At 44.2% G+C, this 21,383-nt stretch overlaps 1 protein-coding gene across 14 annotated transcripts in view; it reads left to right on the forward strand.

The window, feature by feature from the left end:
- The window catches only part of ARHGAP22 (Rho GTPase activating protein 22), a 184,749-nt gene that overhangs the window by 39,249 nt on the left and 124,117 nt on the right, over positions 1-21,383 (forward strand). Inside the window, exon 1 of one of the 14 annotated variants that reach the window (XM_016142847.2) lies at positions 6,103-10,343. The exons of the other annotated variants lie outside the window; for them this stretch is intronic. The gene's annotated coding sequence lies outside the window, so the exon portion shown is untranslated. Of the gene's footprint in view, positions 1-6,102; positions 10,344-21,383 lie in introns of those variants that run through there. 14 annotated transcript variants of the gene reach the window in all.

Genomic DNA, 21,383 nt, shown 5'->3' on the forward strand with positions numbered 1-21,383 from the left:
GAAATGACAATATTTTGGATATATTGAGTTAAATCAAATATATTATTAAAATTTTTTCACCTGTTTTTTCTTTTACTTGCTTTTAATGTAGCTACTAGAACTACTTATGTGGCTCACATGATATTTCTATTGGACAGTGGTTATCAGAAAAAGATCAGTGCTTCAGTAAAGGGCTCTCAGGATATCTGCCTTTGAAAACCCAAACTTCTTATAAGCAATTGTTCTAGGTCATTTGTTCTCAATCAGGAATGATTTGCCCTCAGGGGACATTTGGCATTATCTGCAGACATTCTTGGTGCTACTGGCATCTAGTGGGTAGAGGCCAGGGATGCTGCTAAACATCCCACAATGCAGAGGACAGGCCCTACGACAAAGAATTATCTAGCCTAAAATGTCATGAATGCTAGTGTTGAGAAACCCTTCTACTAGATGATATTATCTGGTAAGATATGTTAAAAGATGAAGTTAATGCTACTATTCATCAGATTTTAATAATATATATAATCACTTACCCACAAAAATGTATGATCATAAACAATGACAAGAAGCATTCTAAAAGTATAGACTACGAAAGAAGCAACAAGAGGAAGTAAGTGGTTTTTGAGCTGTAAGCTGAAGGCAAAGCTTGGTAGAGGGATGTGTCCACCTTCTAGGCAAAGAACAAGTACCATAGGAAGAGAGGGGCACAGGAAGCCGGAGCTGGGGGCAGGAAGGGGCAGAGGACACAGCATGATGATGGAGAACAGATCAAGAGTTGGATCACACAGGGCCAGGTTTGCAGCTTGTTAGGGAATAACTCTACCTAAGGACATTTCAGGAGAAATACAACCTAAATTATATATACGTGCCTTAAAGAAATTAGACTCTGGCAGAAAGAAGAACTTTCATTAAAATTCATCCCCCATTGAACCTTTTAGAAATTGGGCAGGATATGTGTTATAAATACAGCAAGTCATACTTTGCAAATTCCAGTATCCGTTATCCAGACACTGCCTTGTCTAGATTGTTCCAGACAATACATATTCAATATACATTTCCAGACTACAACACTGTGTGGATACATACAGTTGCATGAAAAAGTCTGGGGTCGCTTTCTGGGATAGTTAATGAACTCTGCCCCAGTCAACCAGCTCAGAAGCCTCTGTGGTCTGGCCAAAAGGCCACTCTGCAGATAGGGCTTCCCAGGAACCCTTTCCCAGGTCATGTTGGCTGTTAGCTTCCTGGCAGGTCCCCATTCAGCCCTGAATGAGCACACAATGGCTGCCATCACTCTGAAAGCCATCCTTGCATCTCCTTCCCATGGAGGAGGAGATGCCAGGATTAAGAATCTCTCAGGGAAAATCATACTGTCGCTTACCTGCATATAGAACTAAGGTTGATCAACTGTTGTATCCTAGCTGGTTTCAACCTCCAAAAAGGAGTTAGAGGCAAATGTCAACACACACACAGAGACAGACACACACACGCACGCACGCACGCGCGCGCTCCCTCTCTCTCTCTCCCTCTCTGACCAAGTAATACAAAAAAGTAGGAAGACACCCAAACCAGCTAGAAATGGCTCAAAAATAGGCCAGTAAATTCAAATAGTGTGCTTGGGTTTAAGTGTATGACACAAATCAAATTGATTTAAGGAAAGTGGTCCAGATTGGTTTATACCAGCTCAAACTGGTCATTAATACTGTAGATGTTTGTAGCTTGGCATTGCCTCCTTGGAACCAGTACAAACCACCCTAGCTATTCATGACCCATTGATGCCAGGCCAAGCCATTTGGAACCAGACATGACTGTCCCTGCCCTAATTAGCTCCCACCTGGCTCAGAGGGTCCTTTCCAGGGACCCTTCCTGACAACACCACCACCCCCAACCCTTCTGCATGCTCTTCCTCTACTTAGCCCCATTGCTTTATTCCCAGAATGGGAATGAAGAGATAGCTCACCACTGCCCGTGCCAATTTTCCCAGACAAAAAATAGAATAAATTCATTAAAACTCCATGAAGATAGATGCCCTCTCTCCTGGGAGCAGTGTATGTAGTTCTCCAGGATGACCAAGGGCAGCAAAGCCCCAGGCCACACCTTGAGCCCACCACCACCCACCCTCAATGAGTCATCCTCTGCTCACTCTGCCCCCAGGGGCATCTGATTCATCCCTGTTTTTCCAGGCCATATCAGAACAGAGCCTCCAAATACTTGACCCTGTTGCTACCCCAGCCAGTTGGGACTGCTCCCCTTTCTGAAATCCCATTCTTACAGGAGGAGGAGATATTGGGGTGTGTGTGTGTGTGTGTGTGTGTGTGTGTGTGTGTGTGTGTGTTCCCCCCCCCCCCAAAGATTTATGTATTCCCCCAATCTTTTTTATTATTTTTTCGGTTACAGGTGACATTCAGTATATATTCCTACAGTCTTGACTGAGGCCTCCTCTATGCCCATTAGGACCACCCAGAATTAAGTTTTATTGCTCTGACCTTGCCCTTCCCTTCAAAGATGAAGTGTGGGAGGCAGCCTTGTTCTTTACTTCTCAAAGAGCTCTTGCCTCTGCCTTTGTCACTCATCTTCATGTCATCATTGTACTCAAGCCAGTATCATCTCTAACCTAGACTATGGCAGTAGGACTCTGCCACACCCTACCTACACCATCTATTCTCCAATCCAAAGCCAGAGCTGTCTTTTCAAATGTAAATCCAGCCATGCACCCACCTTCAACCCCAAATGGGAATTCTTCAGTGACTTCCTCAGTACTCTTTGTGTTAAAATCCAAAGCTCTTACCATGGCCCATGACGCCCCTCATACAGTCCAGCCACTGGCCAAATCTCCCGCCTCCTCTCCTTCTCCAAGCCCCAGCCACACTGCCCTTTCTTGGCCTTTCTGTTCCTCAACTGTTGCATAGACGTCCTTCCAGAGAGCCTTAGCTCACTTTCTTTCCTCTGCCGGGAATCTCTCTCTCTCTCTCTCTCTCTCTCTCTCTCTCTCTCACACACACACACACACACACTCCTTAATTTTGACCCTCCAGTTCTCAGCTCAGATGTTATCAACCAAGGAAGCCCTCCCACACACCTCAGCCTAAGCTGGGTCCTCAGTTCCCTGCTTTCTTTTTCTTAATAGCATTTACCTTGGATTAATTATAGTGGTACACTCTTAAGTGGGTTGGTCTGGTGAATATCTGTCACTCCACTGGACTTTGAGCTCCATGAAGGCAGGGACTTTAATGCCAGGCATCTGATGGGCACTCAATACATACATTTTAAATGAATAGTAGAAAAGTGTTAGCCTGAGAGACTGAAGCACTATCTCTGCCCTAACTTGCCCAGATCCTTAGGAAAGTTGGCCCCTCCCTTGACTGATTTACATGTTACAAATATTTCCCCGATTTCTTACTTGCCTTTTACTTTTATGTTAGAGTTTCCCCCCCCCCCAGATGCATATAAGCTTTTAATTTTTATGTCATCAATCTATCAGTATTTTTTTTTTAGTGTTTCTGACCTTGTTTAAAATGTTTCAAGATAAAATTGATCTTTGCTACTTAGGAGGCTCCTGCATTTAGAGGAAATTATTAGATTGATGAGCAAAGCTACAGCAGCTGTATTCTCGTCCTTGGCAGGAATATCAATGTCTTGGAAACCTTAATGAATGTACAGAACCTGGTCTGTATTTTGGAATAGAGGAGAAAGCTCTATGAGTGAGATAAAGTACTTTTGGTGGCCTTATTGTTCTTGATTTTCCCACAAGAAAGTAAACCGACATTTATTGTGTGCTGTCCTCCATGCTCCAGGCATTTCCATTATACTTATTTAATTTTCATAACTACTGTATGATGAGGCATTAGTATTCCCATTTTAACAGATGTGGAGGGGAAATCATGGGTGACCTGCCAACAAGGGGTGGAATTTATATTCATGTCTGTCTTATGCTGAGACCTTTGAGCTCTCTCCCTAACCCAACACAGAGATTCACACCATCCAAAGACCATTGCACCTGGCCTGCATGTCTCCAGGGAGATATAGGTTCTCTGAGTAATAAGATGCAGTGATATTTTTTAAAAAGTGCCCATCACCTATGAACACATGGAGATCATGTTTAGACAACTGTTGGAATATTTAAGGTTAAACTATTAATATGTAGTAGGAAATCAAGCAAATGAAAAAACAAGGCAATTATAAACTCCAAGGAAAGCAAAAAGGGCTACTACATGAATGGAAAAATTATTATAGTACACTATATGGCTCAACTGGGACTAGCAATTACACAGTACTAATAATGCAAATTATGCATACTGATCAAACCAAAATACAATATAACTGTATTGAGAAGGTGGGGAAGGTGCTTATGTATAGTGGAGGAAGGGGAGTAAAATAAATAAAATCTTCACCTTCCATAGTGAAAAGTCAACAGGTAATACTTAAAAGGGAATAATCAAGAAGGGATGTGGCATAAAAACAGGCATATAAATCAATGAAATGGAATACAAAGCCCAGAAATAAAACCATACATATATGGTCAATTAATTTATGACAAAGGAGCTAAGAATATACAATAAGGAAAGGATAGTCTCTTCCATAAAACGTGTTGGGAAAACTGGGTAGCCACATGCAAAAGAGTGAAGCTGGATCCTTTTCTTATCCCATACACAAAAAGCAACCCAAAATTAATTAAAGAGTTGAACATAAGACCTGAAACTATAAAACTCCTCAAAGAAAACATAGGGAATAAGCTTCTTGAAATTAGTCTTAGTGATGATGATCTTTTTGGATTTAACACCAAAAGCAAAGGCAAAACAAAAACAAAAAACAAAAATAAACAAATGGGACCTGCATCAAACTGAAAACCTGCATAATAAAGGAAACCATCGATAAAATGAAAAGAAAACCTATCGAATAGGAGAAAATATTTGCAAATCATATATCTGATAAGAAATTAATATCCAAAATATATAAAGAACTCACACAAACAACTCAATAGCCACCCCCAAAGAAATCCAATTTCAAAATGGACAGAGGAACTAAACAGACATTTTTCAAAAAAGAAATGGCCAACAGGTACATGAAAAGGTGTAAATTAAAACATGTAATATCACCTCACACCTGTTAGAAAGAGTATCATCAAAAAGAGAAGGAAAAACAAGTGTTGGCTGAGATACGGAGAGAAGGAGTCCTGGTGCACTAGCAATGGGATTATAAATTGGTGTAACCACTATGGAAAACTGGAAAACCACTCTGGACCTATCATATGATTCAGCAATCTCACTTCTGGGTCTATATCCAAAGGAAATGAAAACAGGATATCAAAGGGATAGCTGCACTCCCATGGTCACAATAACCAAGATCTGGGAACAACTTAAATGTCCATCAGTGGAAGAATGGATAACAAAGATATGGTATATATTACGTAGTGTGTGTATATAACGCTTATACTGTAATATACATTAATATGTAGTATATATGTTATATATAGATAATACACAGTTGAGCCTTGACCAACACAAGGGGTTTGGGGCACTGACCCCCCTGCACAGTTGAAAATTTGTGTATAACTTTTGACTTCCCAAAACCTTAACTGTTAATATCCTACTGTTGACTGGCAGCCTTAGTGATAACATAAAGTTAATTAACACATGTTTTATATGTTTATGTCTTTTGTACAGTATTTTTACAATAATAAACTAGAAAAGAGAAAATATTATTTAGAAAATCACAAGGAAGAGAATACATTTACAGCACTGCATGTATGTATTGAAAAAATCTGCATATAACTGGACCCATGCAATTCAAACCTGTGTTGTTCAAGGGTCAATTGTATATATATTACATAATATATATTTATATATATACACAATGGAATCTTATTCATCCATGAGGAAGAAGGAAATCCTGCCATTTGTGACAGACAGCATGGATGGGCTTGAGGGCATTATGCTAAATGAAATGAGCCAAACAGAGAAAGACAAATACTGTATATTATTATTTACACATGGAATCTAAAAACAAAATGAAAGGCAAACTCATGGAAATGGAGAGTAGAAAAGTGGTTACCTGGTAACGGGGCAGGGGTTGGGGGGGGCAGGAGGGAGAATAGGGAACATTTGGTAAAAGAGTACAAACTTTCAGCTATAAGATGAATAAGGTCTGAGGATCTAATGATGTAAAACTCACCAGTTTACATAGTTGATGACATTGTGTTGTATAAATGAAATTTTCTAAGAGAATAGAATTTAAATGTTCTCAGAAAAAAAGAAGACAAATATGTGATATGATGGATACATTAATTGACTAGATAGTAATGAATCAAGAAAAAAAAAGTAGCAATAAATAAATACTATTTAGAAATGTGGAGGTAAACACCAAAGGAACCAACTAAAATGGGTGAAAGTGGCTGCCTTTGGAGATGGAGAATGAAGCAGGCAGAAGGACAAGAGACTGCCAGGTTTCACCCCAGGGCTTGCAGGACTACTTGAGATGTGATTGAGGAGTAATAGCCTAGAGCTCTGTAACCTGTTACCAGTTCAAACTGGAAGATTGTGCAGAAGGAAGTTTCTGCTCTTAAGGAGTGACAGAGGGGTTCACAGACCTCCTTTAACTGCTGAGTTCTAAATGGCATGGCCTTCTAGGATATGCCCATGCTGCCCCTGCCCAGGCTTGTTGGGTACTCTGAGGGCTTCCTAAGACAAGCCACCTCCAGGGCCCAGAGAGAGGGATAGCAAAGGGACAGTAACCTACATAGTTGATACAGCATCTGACTTTGCCTAAAATTCAGACAGAGGATCCAGGGCTAGGAGATAGGTCAGTGAGGTATGCCAGGTGAGTAGTGGTCCCCTTATTTCAGGTCAGATGTGGCTCTGCTGCTTAGAGCTGATACCTTCCCAGGGAGGCTCCGGTCTCCAAGTCTGGATGTCCTCTGTCACTTGCCAGGCCTTCTACTCCACACAGACAACTGAGTTCTGTCCTCTCTGTCCCTTCCAGAAGTTTGCTCAAAACTGAAATGAAATTGCAGAGGTCCTTAGATGACCAAAATATCTAAGACAAGTCCCAGGGACCTGATTAGAAGAAATAAAAATTCGTGATTTGGGGATCTCTGAACAACAGGGGGCCTCACAGAATGATGCATCTTGATTTTTTAAATACCGTTTATTCTAGGATTTCATTGTTTATTTCTAATATTTTTTCTTATTTTTAATAGATGTACATAGAGTAGAAGGCACAAATCATAAGTGTACAGCTCAATGACCACCCCTAGATCAAGAATGAGAGCATTTTCTTTAACTCCAGAAAGTTCCCTCCTACCTCTCTTCAGCCCCTCCTCACAACCAGACTCTCAGACTTCTGATTTCTGTCACTGTAGAGAAGTGTTACCTGATCTTCAGTTTCATATGAATGGAATCATATGGTATAACTCTCACTGCTAACTTTCTATAGAGAAGGAAGAACAGTGAGAAGGTAGCTGGTGAGTGTTTAGGATGTGCTGGATGTGTGCTGGACACTATTTACATGCCCATATCCAATTTTAATCCTTATACCAACACTGTGAGACAAGGCAGAAAGTGGAGGCAGAATAATTTATGTAAAATGCTCAAAATCACACCACTAAGATCAGAAGCAGCTTAAACACAGGACTCAGGTCTGAAAAGCCTTTATCCCCAAATACAGACCTGTCCAGAGGCCGGAGGAGGCCGAACGGTGTCACTGAGCAGCTTAGGCACCAGTGATACAAGGTGTCCGATTCCTCACAAGCACCTGTTTCCATGGGCAGGTGTTCACAACACTGTCATCAAGTTCAGGGGAAGAAACAAAAGATGGGATTATATCACTCGCACTGTCCTGGTTCACCTCAGATTTGTTCATCTGAAAGGCAGCCAGGCCAAGCAGCAGGTTAGTGGGAGAGGAGGGGGAGTCAGGATTAGATGGGATGAAAAGGATGGACACCTGTGCAGGTGTCCTCATTAGGGGGTACCTACAGCACTGGCCCTTGGTGCCAAGGTGTGTGGTGGATACAGGCAGACCTGGCCTTATCCACCTGGTGATACTAAGGAATCTCGCTTCGGCTGCTATTTTATTTCACCCTGCTACATTTCTGACAAAATTAGGCATCTTGAACTGCAGACTTAAGATAGCTTCACCTCCTGCTTGCATTAGGAGTCAGACACATATATAATCACTTATGAACTGATCAGATATATAATAATAGCAGTAACCATAGCTCATGCCTATTGAACTTAGGTAACTGTGCTTTAGAACAAACATAGCTCATGAAGCAACTTTATTTGTGCCCTCTACTGTGCCTGGCAAGGCTCTGTGACAACCCTGGGCACTCCTATATAATGAAATGCCCTAGAGCTGCTTTCATTTACAAAATACAAGACTAGTTCAATACTTCCGCATCCATCCCAAGGCCTCATAACTGATTTTTACCCGCCTCTTTGAAAGTGTGCTTCTTGCTCTGGCTCTCACTTCAGAATGTCACATCTCTGTCTTGGTGCTGTGTTGGAGCTTCCATTTTCGTGTCCCGTGATACCATGTGTATAATCTCCTTTAATTCTCAAAAGACCCCTGTTGAGAAAGTGACCACTGTTGCCCATTTTCAGATGGAGAAACTAAGTCCAAAAGAGATTAAAGAACTTGCCAGCCAGGAAGGGTGTCCAGCGAGAAGTGGCAGTGCTGGGATTTAAAACCCAAAGATTGTTGAACATCATTGTGCACTTCCTTGTTCACACACCAGGCCCTATCTAGGCATCAGGAGAGGAAAACCATCCCAAGGGAAAAAGTCTGGGTGCAGCTGCAATGCAAGAAGACACTGGTAGGGAAAAGGCAATACAGCAAGGGGAACAGACCCAGCCCATATCTATGTAGGGCTTTAAGCAGGGGAGCAGCATGGCTATACAGAGCCTTAGACAATGATGCTTGCCGCAGTGTGGGCAGCGGGTCTGCAGACAGTGACAATGAGGTCAGAGAGAGAGCAGGCATGCTGTGGGAGTGATGGCGTTTCCCATCTACCATCCTCAGAGAGCATGAGGGGACAAGGAGACATCATCAGAGTGCATCTTCTGGGAGCTTTCAGTGGCTGCCAGCCAGGTTCCCCTGCCCCTGGATATTTCCCCCGTCCCTAGACTGCCAGTCAATCTGCTGTTGCCTGAGGCCCATGTGCCAGGAGATGAAGGTGGCAGTTTGTGTCCTGGAGAAATGCACTGAAGACCCAAGCCTCCTCCCTCCTCCTACCTCTACTCCCAGATACCAGCTGATGGAAAAACTGAGTTCTTTCCATGGAAGATGCCCCAAGTTCATAACACCAGCACTCTTAGACACTTGGGACATAAAGCACTACCAGGTACTGGACCAGAGGAGCCCAGGCTGAACTACCAGACACAAGAACTGGAGAATTAGCCATTACGTTACTGTTTGAAGATGGGAATAAATGACTTATTTGCAAGACAGGCTTGAACTGGGTTAGCCCTGGGCCAGGAGGCTGCTTTGGGCTCCCTCAGCAAGACAATCAGAGACCTGCCCTGACTCTGCCAAAATATCAGCAGCTTCAATGATTACTTAACTAAGAGTGGAGAATGTATTGATCAAAGCTAATGGCTCCTAGGCAGGCAGAAATGAAATTTATCATCAATATCGAATTACATCAACTCCACCAATCCGAAGCTCCTGGTGAATAGCCTGCTAATCTGAACAGGAGCAGAGGCGGCAAGCTGGGGCCAGCTGCTCCTGGACAAGGTCCAGTAGAGCCCAGAAGAGGAGAGAGAGGCTTCCAAGGGGCTCAGCCTGCAGCAACGAGAAGCAGAACTAACCACCATCCACTTGGCGCTGCTCCATTTACCAAAGCGCTTTCAAAGTGTCATTCATTTCATCTTCACCATTGGCTAGGAGTTTGTGTTTTGCTCTCATTTTACACGGAAACCTGGAGCTCCAGGATAAAGGGCCTCAGGCCTCCAAATCTTGTGCCGCTTCCTTGACCTCACACAGCCTCTCCATACTCACTGCCATACTAGGAAAAAGTAGAACTACAGTTTTGTGTTTTGAGTCTCCTGCCGGTCACTTCTCTGATACAAGCACAGAAACAGTGATCTTGTGCCCTCGAACCTTTTTATCATGCGGAAACAGGCCATGGGTGGGAAAACTCCTGGAGGCAGATTCCTTCCAAACCCAGATCACCTACAGAGGTGCAGGTCTCTTGGATTTAGTCTTTCCCATCTTCTTGGAGATTCCTGCCTCATGTTCCTTCGTTTTCAGCAAACATTTATTGAGAGGCTCTGTACTACATTCTAGGGATTCAAGAGTGAGGAGGGCACCTTCCATGGCCATAACAAGAGCATAAATCAGTACAGCATAGAGAAGCACACTTCCAGCCAGAGGTGAGTGCACAGCTACAGGGGCAGCATAAAGGATGGAAGTCAACCCTTCTGCTTGGGAACCTGCTGGAGGAGTCTTCATTCCATAGGAAATAGCTGCGCTGATGCTTACAGCTCATCACTGTGGCAAGCACAGAAGTGCAGGTGTACGGCACAAAATGGCACATGTGGGAACCAGTTGTGATTTGGAAAGAGTGAGGTGTGTGGTGTGAGTGGGAAATGAAGCTGGCTGCACATAGGTTCACAGAGGCCTGGCTGCACATAGGTTCACAGAGGCCTCCTCGTCCTTAGACTTCATACCCATGTCAATGATGGCTAGAGGTGTCTTTCCCCTAAAAAAGGGCACAGCCTCTTCCAGTTAGATGCAACAAGAGGGACCCTACCGTGGGATGATGGTTGAAGGTCTAGCCTGTGGATAGAAGTTAGAGGAAGTCCATCAGCTTTTCTTTCTCAGAGGAAGGGGTTTTTCATTAGTCTTATTGGGGAGGGGTCAGGATATGATCCGTTCTAGGGCAGGGTCCTGGGTCCTATGAGAGTTAAGGTTAAGGGCCTGGGTGCTAGACTTCCTGGCTTTGACCCAGGCGCTCTCACCCTGCACAATCTTCCTGTAACCCCTGCTGGCCAAACCCCTTCTCCACCTAATCTTTCACTGTGAGAAGAGGAAAACTTTTCCTCTCCCTTCTTAAGTTCTAAGACTAAGGCCTGCAAATTAAACTCATAAAACACAGATTAAAAGAAAGACATATCAATTTTATTGACATTTTTTGCAGGGGAGACTTTACAGAAAAGAGGTAAAATCCCAAAGAGTCAATTAAAGCTAGGGGCAGCAAATTGTGGGAAGGCAATCAGGAAATGTTTGGTAAATAGAGGTGGTTTAGTTAAGTTTGTTATACAGACTCAGGTCTGACTCCAATAATATGAATGTGTCCTCTTCCTGGTACAAGAGTAGGAGGCACCTTTACAGAGGGAAATTTATACCCTGCTTTTAGGAAGAAGGAGGGAGGGAAGAGAACTCCTCCTGTATTTTCTGTTTCTCAATTGCCTGCAGCTTAAAATAATCAATATACCAAAGTCACATATTTTGGAGTGGCATAATCCGATCCTTCTCATGGCTCACTCCATTCTTTCCTCCGGCTGCAGCTTCACCACTGACCTCCCAGTCTCCCCGCCTGACCATCTTGCTGCTGTCTTCACACTGCCATTTCCCCCTTACACTTGCCGTGAATACAGTCTCTTGTATTGGGGTGTCTCTGTTCCCGTCTTACCTCTGCTAGGGTAGGCATGTGACTTTCATCTCCATGCCCTAGTGGCTAGCACACGGTGGATACACAAGAGGCCCCTTAAACTCCATGAGCAAATAAATGAACACTAGATCCAGTCAAATTTGGAGGTGTTCACTGCATGGAAGTACAGTTTGGGTGTCTGTACCCTCTTGCAGAAGGCCAGTACCAGCTAAGCCAGGAGGCAGACCTAGGAAGAGCCAATAAAAATAACTATTAAGAATGTGATATTTTATATTAATATTTTTAAATCGCTAAAATAATCATGATGAAAAAATTCCAAACTTTCTAGACTACCTTACCATTATTTTAGAATTAGTACTTTTTCTTATGGGAGAGTAGGTTGTGCGCTTATTGTCTTTCATCCTAAAGGCCCTAAAGTGAGACTCATTAGGAGGGCCTGGCTGGTTACCCTTCAGAGGGGGACCCAGCACAAAACAAATGGCCAAGTGGAGCACAGAAGGAAGCTAAGTAACAAGTTAAAATATATATAAATATAAAAGGTAGGGGGCACTGAGGAACCATCATGTAATAAATTATCTGAGGCTCATACAGTATTCCCAGGACAGCATGGGAACCTGACCAGGCCCCCTCGCCCTCGGCTGCAAATTGCATTAAGTTGATGAAACCATTTTGTCCACATACACACACGCTCCCAGAGTGCCCCTTCCATTACCTCACCTCTTTCTTCTCAATCAATCTTTCGGCCTCAATACTTACCCTTTAAATCAATTCAGCTCTGAGGGCCATCTTGCTATTTCCCAGCCCAGCTTTTAAATCCCATTGACTTTTATAAATCAATTGTGTTTTAGTCCATGCACAGCCTCTCCTCTGTGCTCCAGGGCTGCACTTACAGAGCTGCTGATGGAAAAACACCTCTGGCCTGCTGCAGGGGGCCTAACCCCAGTGTGCACCGTCCAGACACCCCAGTGGCTTCCCAAGGCCAATGATGCCACAACCTATTCAACAGACCCTGAAAACAGCCAGGTATGTTAGGGGGTGTTCTCCTAAGTAGACTCTGAGATAAGGATTTTTTCATGCAGTAATTTCTTAAAGAGGTGCCCTCCCAGGAGATACCAGTAGGGAGTTGGAGGAGCCGAACAGAAGCAACAAGTCAAGCTAGGGTTCAAAGCCTGATAAAGGGAACTTTGAGGTGTGACTTCCATCTCTTTACCCCTATGAGTAGTTTCTGACTGGAAACCAGGCTGCAGGGGCTTTCAGGCTCCCACATTCAGGAGTCTTGGCCAAGGGCTAAGGGATAGGGGAGGCATGTAAACTTCTGGGCACTTCCAGTTCTCTCAGTGCCTGCTCAGCATGGGCTCCAATAGCCCACAGGCAATCTTTCAAATCACCCAGCAGTCCTGAAAAGCCACGGGGAGTAAGCTATTCAAAGTAAAAGGAGACTGGGGAAGGGACATAAAAACAAGAAAAAGGAATTTAAGGATATTTGGGCAGGGCTCAATCCACCATGTAAGGTGTCCGTGAGTGTTCTTAGTAATTTCTAAGCTAAAGCAGCTCCAGGTCCTCTCGTTGCACACGGGGTGAGTGAGCGACTGACTGCACACCCTCACTGTGCCCCTCCTAAGTCGAGATGTGGTAGAGCAGATGAGCTCAAGTGGACCCAGATCCACCGGAGAGGCTCATCTACAGAGAGGGGCTCCCTGACCTGGTCCCTCCGGAAGGGCCATGGGTGGGCTTGGGCCACGCTTCCGTGAAGCATCATCTGTTCAGCCTGGAAGCTCCGAGCAGGCAGAGGCTAGGCTTCTCTGCTTTGTGTTGCAGTCCACAGCCTAGTGTGGTGTTGACGCAGATTATTACCTACAAACATTTATCCAACTTCTGATATTTTAATTGCTACTTTAGATCTCCTAAGGGATCTAGCACCATTCCATCTTAAAGTTTTTATTTTGATTTACATAAGCAACGCTGCATTTACTCCCTGTATAAAATGTTCTATACTACAGCTCGGCCCTCCCCTTTATGAATGTCACCACCATTACAGTTGTAACATGTTCCTTCTGTGCAAAAACATGTCCCACTGATAATGCATGGTGACATTTTTTGTTTGGGTGTTGTCTCTTTCTTCCCTTCTTATATAGTTTGATATTTTGTGCATTGTTTTGCAGCCCACTTTTTTCCACCACTATAATAGAATTGATGTAAATGTTAAAGCAGCAAAAGAGAGATGGGAGGGTTTGGGTACATCTTTAAAAAGGTAGTGAGGAAAAGCCTCACTGAAAAAATGACATTTGAGTAGAGAATGAAGAGGCTGAGAGGAAGTGCTGCAGGGTAGGGGACAAGAGCAGGTGCAGAACCAGGTGGCGGACGCATGGCTGTCCTGTTTGAAGGACTGCAGGGACCAGCGTGCCCAGGACTGGGGAAGCATGAGGAGGTCCAAGAGGTCACTTTAATGTAGGAAGGAAGCAAGAGAACTAAAATGTTACATCAAGCTATATTCAGAGACTGCAGTGTGCTGATCAGCCCTATAGACTGACCGCAAGGAAACCTGTAGAATAAAAGAAGATTTCTGCTGGGATTGCTAAGAAACCAAAATGGAGTCTTTAAGTCAGCCTTACATAAAATAAAATCATTCATTTCCTAGGGCTAAAATAATGGAGAATTTAGGGATCAAAGGCTGGGAACTGCCAGCAGGCCTTTCACACTACATACTGTAATTCTTTCTCACCGTATGCCCATATCATCAAAGGGAAATGGGTAAATTGAGTCTTTAAACTGTAATTCACAGAAACTGAGAATGATGTATAAACTGGCTTCCCCGGCACTCCCTGCTCTTTTTTTCTGTCTTGGCTTTTTTCCTTTGCTTTCTTTGGTCTTTGCTTTTTATTCTACAGAGTGTTGCCCCTTCTCTAATAAACTTTCCGTTTGACTCTGACTCTGGCATGCATTCGAATTCTTTCTTTCTTACTCTCAGCCAAGAACTGTCTTGGCGCAGTCCTTGAGTTCCCTCCACCCGGGGACTTCCCCCTGTCCTGCATCCATGTGTCCCACATGGTGGCCCAGTCCTGAGGACCCTTGTAGACTATAGTGATGGCCCTGATGTTTATGCAGAGGCAGGAAAGGGAGTCCTGCAGGAAGGAACATGATCCTAACTCTCATTTTTAAGACTTTTTTCTGGCTGTTCTGTTAAAAGACTGCAGAGAAGTGCAGAGGGGCTACAGCAGTGTATCAGGAGAGAAGTGATGGTTCTGGGGAACAAACCAGCCTGAGGGTGGTGTTTCCACGGACAGATAGGGTAGCAGAATTCGGGCAGGGAAAGACCAGGAGTTCAGCTTTGGATTTGTGGGTCTCTGATTCAGGATTGAGCTCTGCACAGGTGCCTTCTGCACATTGAGGGTGTTGAAAGCCATGAAATAGGAGATCACGGAGGCAGTGAGTGTAGATAGAAATGGCACCCAGGACCAGTCAAGAGGAGGGGAAGATGACTAGACAGAATGGCAGCCAGTGAAGAAAGGGAGAGGCAGCAGAGAGTGGTCTTGGAACTCAAGGGTAGAAATGGTACTGGAGGAGGGAGGGACCAAGTCAGTCAGTGTTGTGAGGGGTCAAGGAACAAGAGGACTGATGTGACCCTTGGATTGAGCAGCATGAGGGTCATTGGTGGCCTTGATAAGAGCAGTTTCAATGCAACAGAAGTAAGGGAAGCCTGACTGGGTGGGGTCAAAAGAGAGCAGGAAGCATCTGGGATGACAAAAAGTCCTAGAGGTGGATGGTAGCGATGGCTACATAGCAATGTGAATTTACGAAATGCCACTGAGCTCTACATTTAAAAATGTTTAAAATGGTAAATTTCAGGTCATATGTATTTTACGACCTAAAGAAAGGAATAGGAGATGAATTGGAAAATGGGAGTGAAGACATCTTTTCTGAGGTGTTTGTTACTAAAGGGAGCTAACCATGTTAGCATGTACATTCATCTCATTCTCTTTTTAACTTTTGCAAAGAATCCTATAATGTGAATACAGCACAGTTTATTTAGTTATTTTCCTATTGTTGGTATTTGGGTTTTTCCTTATTTTTAGGGATCATGCAGAGTGCTCCCAGGGCATCCTTGTGTATGACTACCTATGCCCTTATGGTTCTTTCTATAGGAGAGAGGTAAGAAGCAGAATTGCTGGGTTGTAGAGTAGGCATGTTTTTAATTTTAATAAATACAGCCCAATTATCCTCTACATTGTGGTTTATAATTACTCACAAACTCATCAACACATTATACAAAACTTTAAAAATGTATCTATCTAAAGGGTACAGAGTGCTGTATCATATTGTAGCTAAAATTTGTATTTCCCCAGTTACAACTGAAGTTCAGCATCTCTACACATATTTTTGGCCACCTGTACTTCCTTTTCTGTACATTGCCTATTCACTTTTTTGATTTCTTCAACTCTGAGAAACAAAAGATCCCTACTTCCTTGATAGGAAATGGCATGGATCAGTGACTCCTCCGCTGGCCCTGAAACTCATGTTGCCTTGGCAACACCTTGGTGCTACACTGCCCTTTGCCCTTTTCTAATAATAAATGAATCTTTGGGTACTTGAATTCTATTTCATCCACCCTAGGTTCTGACCTCTTGCGTTTGAGTTGACTTGTGTTTTCATCCAGGGCAGCCCTTGGGCAGACAGAAACCAAGCTGTCATATCGCCCACACATGAGAACTCTCCTGTTTAAACTGTTTCTTCCTTCCCTCCCTGGCCCCATTGACTTGAAGCACTTAGGGGCCACTCAGGCTCAATTCTGCTTGGGAAGAATTACACATCTGTAGTGATCAGGACTGACTGGGTTTGAGTTCTGCCTCCACCGTATAATACTGGTATTTGTGACCTTGAGTAAGCTTCTTTCCTCTGAGTCTCAATCAGAACATCTGAGAAGTCAGGGTTAGTCTGAGGAATAAGTGAAATTACTCATGTCAGCTGCCTGGCCACATTCCCACCTCTGGCCTTCGCAAGCACTTATACGTGTTTGTCCTGTCCACTGCCCACACACCCCACCTTCATCCTGTCCATGCATCAAGTTTCTTCTTTCTCCCATCTCAGCCCATCTCAGGCCAGCTTTTCTAGGAAGGCGTGGCCACTGCTAATGAATGCAGTGAGATCCAAGTCTACCAGCATCCATTGACTGGGAGTGCTCACGTCCCCTCTCACCAGGCCACATGACAGGGCTCAGAATGACCAGCACAGTGGGCCAGGGCACCCGAAGGTTCATGGCACCCTGACACAGGCATAGTTCAAGAGGAGCAGCAACACAGAGTGGTGGGAAGTGGGGGTGCGAGCACAGTCAGGACCAAGTGCAAAGAGAATAAACAGGGTGGGAGTTTGGGGTGTTTGCCACAGGTAGGCTCTCTAACTCCCAGCAGGTAGGGCCCCAGAGCAGGAGGAAGACCTTATCATCACTAAAGGACCCCTGTCCACATCCATCCATGCTGCCTGCTTCCTGCCACAGTTCAGGATGTTGTCTTGCTGATTCAGGCCAACCCCCACCACCACCTGAGCACAGGTTCAACATCTATCAGTTACCAGACCCCTCAGGCCCCTCCTTGGCTCATGGACCCTACCCACAGCCTCACCTCTCCCAGTCCAAAGGCCCTCACTTGTCAGCTTTTGAACAGGCTTAGATCTCCCTGTCTTAATTAGGGACACCCTGCCCTCCATTCCACATTCCACTCCAGAGACCTTTCTTTTCTCCACCCTTCTTTTCAGGGACCAGTCCTGGAAGAGTTCTCCACACTCTGGCTGCACACCCTCCTCCCCACTCACCCTCTGGTCCTCTCTCTGTAGGCGGTTCCTGTCCCACCCCTCCACCTGTGACCTTAACCCTTTCTCTGTCATGGGCATGCTTTTCCCTTTCTTATAACCCTCTCTGGGTCTTCTACGCACTTTGTCTTTGGTGGTTTCCCATTGCTCTTGCAGCTCGGCCCAGAGTTGGTCACAGCTGCTCTGCTTTTTCCCGTCCTTAACACCAAGTTCCTAGGAATTCTGGCTTCAGTCCTCTTTTTTCCTCACTGTAGAGGCCTCCTGGGCGGTCTCATGGATGTCTAGCAGTTTCATGAAAGGGTTAAGTGCACAGGCCCTGCAGAAAGGTGAATTGAAATTCAAAAACCGGCTGTTTTTGAACCACATTGCTAATTTCATTGGAGTGCTACATAAAGGTGATAAAACTGGACCCATACCTTGAATGGAAGGTAGGACTTAGACAGTGAGGATGAACAAAAAGACATTATGATGGGATATTGTCAAGTATGACTGGAGCCAAGGACGGTGAGTATCAGAATCACTTGGGCTCTTTCAAAATCTAGATTCCAGGTCCTTCCCCTCAGAAGTTCTGATTCAAATGATCCGAAGAGTTGTATTTCTAAGACCCCCAGGGAATATAATATGCAGACGCCTCTGGAATCCAGGAGCTGGGCAGATGGGAGGTACGTGGTTAAGCTGAGTGGTGTTCCATGAAAGAATCATAACTGCCAGGCCAGGGAGTGGATTTTACTCTGCACATAGTTGATAAATATCACAACTACTTTAGAGAAAAGAAGTATAATGATTAGATCTATGTTTAGAAAGATTTCCTTGGCAAGTGTATCTCTCTTTTGGAGGCTCCTATCAAAGGCAAGAGGTAAGAAAAAGGAGTCCAGGCAAAGATGTTAAGAATTTTAATGGATTCAGTAAAAGAGAAATGAAAATGGAATAAGAGTGCAGAGAAAATCTTCAGAATTTGAAAACTACTTGACCATAGGGCCAGAGGGGAAGGATTTGTCAAAACAACTCCAAGCTGTCAAGGCACGTTGGCCATGAGCCCTCAGTGAGGGGTTGGGGGAGCACATTCGGGAGAGACAAGCCAGCATTGAATTTGGACATGAGCTTAGGTGATCCTGAACCATCCCTATGGAGATGCATAAGGTAGGGCATGTAACCCTAAAGTTCTGGAGAAAGACCTGAGCAAAAGTAAAGACATGGGACTCAGGATGGAATGGAAGGCAGCTAGGGCATCCACGGTCAACAGCAGGACTTTCAGAGAGAACAGAGGACGTGGAGGCCAGAACGGGCTGGGCAGACCATAAGAGACATGGGTGGAAACTCAGGCAGCTGGGCTCTGCACAACGGTAGGAAAGAATAACTTCAAGAAGAGAGTGAGGAACTTTGAACACCCAGGGGTCTCAGAACCAGACTGTTGGATTTGACCAGAGCAGTTTCAGGAGAAGAGAAACTGTCCAAATGCAAAGGGTCAGCAAGGACTGGGGGATGAAGAAGGAGAGTCTGGGAGTAGAAATAAAGGAAAGAAATACAATCTCATCTGGTACACATCAATTTACTTGGAGACCAGGAACAACAGAAAGGTGAGGAGCAAAGTTGCAGATTGGCTGGTAAATGCAAGAACGAGTGAAGCTCGACCCCAGGTGCAGGGAGCTCTGAACCCCAGGTTCAGAGGCAGGCGGTTTTCCTGGAAGGAGGAGTTGGGTCATGCCACCAGACTTGACTCCATGATTGCCTTCTTTTTAGTCTCTGGGAAAAACTGCTGCCCTGAGAGATCCCCCTTCAGTTAACTGGGGTGAAGCCTGGAAACAGCCTACTTTCTCTCTGAACCAAGCACAGCCAAGGCAAGGCTGGAACATTCAACAGCCAAGGATGAGAATCAAGTCAGGCCAGCAAGGACCTACACGGTCTGACTTGCATGGCTGGTGGTACCCACTGAGCAGTCACAGCTGCTTGGTGTTCCAGAAAAAAGAGATGATGCCTCCCCTTAATCTACTGCTGTCAGTAATCCAACCCCTTCCAGAGCAGAGCCCTCAGGATGGCCTCAGTATTTTTTGCTTATGTAAAGGGGTAGATTTGGGGTTATATCCCAGCCATGTGAGACCGAAGGCAAAATTGACAATCACCAGACTATAGGGTCTCCTTGGATACCAGCCAAATGTCATGTTACATTCAATGTCATATTAAGAACCAGACACACCTAAAAATAAGGGTAAGCCTAACTAGTCTATGATGTTTGGCAACCATGACTTGCATCCATTCCCTGCCACACATGTAGAACTGGGTAAACCTCTTGTCCTCCCATCCCCACCCCTCAATCGAGAGGCAGAAAGACAAAGACACAGATGTTGCCAGCCACAGGCCACATGTCCTGGTAAGGGAGGAAATGACTATCTGGAGGAGATTCAGAAGGTTCGTTCTGTGGAGTTGGATTCTGAAGGATGAGTAGGGACATGCCAGGCAGCCAAAGCCAGGAGCTGAGTGGCATAAGGATGGAAGAAAGATCTAGGTTAGTGGGAAAGTGTGGGCAGAGGGTAGATCAGGCTTAGGGAACTGCAGTCATTAGTATAATGGGAGAAACTTACATGTTCACAAACATGGAATGAAAGGTACAACACAATACCTGGGTCACGGGGACCATAGGTTCCAATCAGAAATGAGGATCTGTGGTCTAAGAATTATAAATGTAATTACATTAGGACTCAGATTTGTTCCTCCGAAGTCCATGATGGCCCCCAACACTGCAGCAAAATCCTTGATATTGAACAGAAAAAGAGATGAGGAGCTTCCCCCAGAACAAAGGAGAAAGAGGAAGGGGAAGGGATAAGGAGCAATGAGAGGGGCAAGAACTCAGTCACCATCACTCAACCCTGGAAGCAGTTTCAGCTGGGAGAAGAGGGAGCCTGAAGGGCAGAAGGGTCCATGGCTCAGAGGATTTGAGGTAAGAGAGATGGCCCCTCTTACCTGCCAGGTTGTCATCAATAGGTCCCCAAGAAGCTGAAGCAGAGGCCCTGCTGTCCAGGCAGGATGGTCCCATGGAAGCAGTAAGGCGGTTTTGCAGAGGCTAAGCGAGGGTGTGCAGGTCTGATGCTGCCAGAGGAGGGTCACCATACAGAAACCAGGGAATAGCTCTGGATGGGGCCACCTCACTTGGGGCCTGAGTAACAAGAACCCTACTAGAATGTAAGCTCCAGCAGGACCCAGATTTTTATGGGTTTTTTAAAATTAATTTTTATTTTTCAATAACAACGGACATAAAATATTATATTAGTTTCAGGTATATGAAGTAGTTTCAGGTATACATTAGACATTTTATGAAGTGATCACCCAGATAAGTCTAGTACCCATTTGACACCATCGATAGTTAATACAATATTACTGACTATATTCCCCATGCTATACTTTACATCCCCATTACTGTTTTTATAACTGGCAATTTATACTTTTTAATCTCTTCACCTTTTTCATCCAGCTCCCTAACTCCACCCATCTGGCAACCATCTATTTGTTATCCATATCTATGACTTTGTTTCTGTTTTGTTTGTTCATTTATTTTGTTTCTTAGGTTCCACATGTAGGTGAAATCATATGATATTTGTCTTTCTTTCTCTGACTTATTCACTTAGCATAGTACCCTCTAGGTTCGTCCATGTTGTCACAAATGCAAGCTGTCGTTATTTTTTATGGCTGAGTAATATTCCATTGTAAATATGCCACATCTTTATTCATTCATCTATGGATGTACACTTAGGTTACTTCCATATGTTGGCTATTATAAAAAATGCTGGAATGAACATAAAGTGCATATATCTTTTCAAATTGATATTTTGGATTTCTTCATATAAATACCCAGAAGTAGAATGCCTAAGTCATATGGTAGCTCTATTTTTAATTTTTTGAGGAACCCCCATACTGTTTTCCATAGTGGCTGCACCAATTTACAATCCCACCAATAGTGCATGAAGGTTCCCTTTTCTCTACATCCTCACCACTACTTGTTGTT

This window comes from Rousettus aegyptiacus, unplaced genomic scaffold (genome assembly GCF_014176215.1).
Source record: "Rousettus aegyptiacus isolate mRouAeg1 unplaced genomic scaffold, mRouAeg1.p scaffold_m13_p_6, whole genome shotgun sequence".
Lineage (NCBI taxonomy): Eukaryota > Metazoa > Chordata > Mammalia > Chiroptera > Pteropodidae > Rousettus > Rousettus aegyptiacus.